We start from the raw sequence: 1363 nt of genomic DNA, 5'->3' as shown, positions 1-1363 counted from the left end.
TGGAAAACTAAGTTTTAAAAAGTGAGAAATATTTTCACAGTGCATGTTATTCTGAAATTTGAGTTAAATTGTTTGACAATTTCTATTGTCCCTCAATATACCTCTCTTTCCTTTATTTCATTTCCAATTATAATACAGTTAATGTTTAATTATTTGGGGGGATATCTAAATATAATTAAGATTGCAAAATTTTATTTCTCATGTAATAAAAAGAACATCATTAGCAGAACATTTTAAGATGTGAGTTATCTGACATAATAGAAAGAACATTGGGGCTCTTTTTTCCCCAATTATTACTATCTGGGTGGTAATTCTAGGATGGTTACTATAGAACTACAAAATTCTAACCAACGACCAGACAGAAAGTAAGTTACGCCACTTCAGACTCTTTTGCGCTTTTATATGACACCCACACCCCATGCCCAAAAGTTATCATATCTAATGCACATTATCCTTGCGAAACCTGCAAAGGCCCAGGGCCCCTTTCACACCATGGACAGCCACCCTCCTAACATCCATATAAGAAGTGATCTAGTTTTCTGCCTGGTTTTCTCTGACGCTGAGATGGCATCCCAGAGGCACAACCTCCTCTCTGAAGACTGTAGGGTTGCTATTAATCACGTGGCATCTTATGGGCTGCACATCAGTGATGCTTATTTATCTATGGCCTGTTATTACAACCGAGACACGGGAGCACCTCTTTTTGCAGCATTCTTTGAAGACCAAGCTGAGGTGAAGAGGGAACATGCAAAGCAATTCCTAAGATAACTAAGAAAACAGGAGGGTAAAATCTGCCTTCCAGTGATGAAGAGGCCTGACATAGGTAACTGGGGAACTGGAATACAAGCTTAGAGTCTGCTCTGGAGTTGGAGAACAAGTTAACCAACCTCCTACAAAACCCGAAGACCATGGCTTCTGCCAATGAGGAAACTGATCTCTTACACTTCATGGGAAAGTACCTGGATAAACAGAAGAGAAACACAAACTACCTGGAACAACAGCTTGCGTATCATAAGAGATTAGAACAGCAGGCCCAGGAGGAAGACCCTTTTAAAAAGCCTGCTCAAGTGTCAGGTAAAGAGACAGACGTCTGAAGGCAGCAAAGCAAGTCTTCCCATTGCCGTAGGTCCCAAAATCAGCTACTTAAGAATCTTAATTGTCTCCATTTGACAGAAGATGGCTTTCCTTCATTAGTGTGTGTACAAATAAACCTGTTTTTGCATTAAAAAAAAAAAGGAGTGATCTAGCCTGGTTGCTCTGGCTCAGTGGTTGAGCATTGACATCAAGAGGTCGTTGGTTCGATTCTCAGTCAGATCACATGCCCAGGTTGTGGGCCCGATCCCCAGTGGGGGCATGCAGGAGG

The 1363-nt window shown here is 41.2% G+C and overlaps 1 pseudogene; it reads left to right on the top strand.

Moving 5' to 3' along the window:
• The first annotated feature begins 564 nt into the window (after positions 1-564).
• On the top strand, positions 565-1094 carry LOC118643992 (annotated as a pseudogene).
• The last annotated feature ends 269 nt before the right edge of the window (positions 1095-1363 follow it).

The sequence above is a fragment of the Molossus molossus genome, unplaced genomic scaffold (genome assembly GCF_014108415.1).
Source record: "Molossus molossus isolate mMolMol1 unplaced genomic scaffold, mMolMol1.p scaffold_m16_p_4, whole genome shotgun sequence".
NCBI classification, from domain to species: domain Eukaryota; kingdom Metazoa; phylum Chordata; class Mammalia; order Chiroptera; family Molossidae; genus Molossus; species Molossus molossus.
Note: the sequence above shows the minus strand (reverse complement) of the source record. Positions and strands in the feature narration are given on the sequence as shown.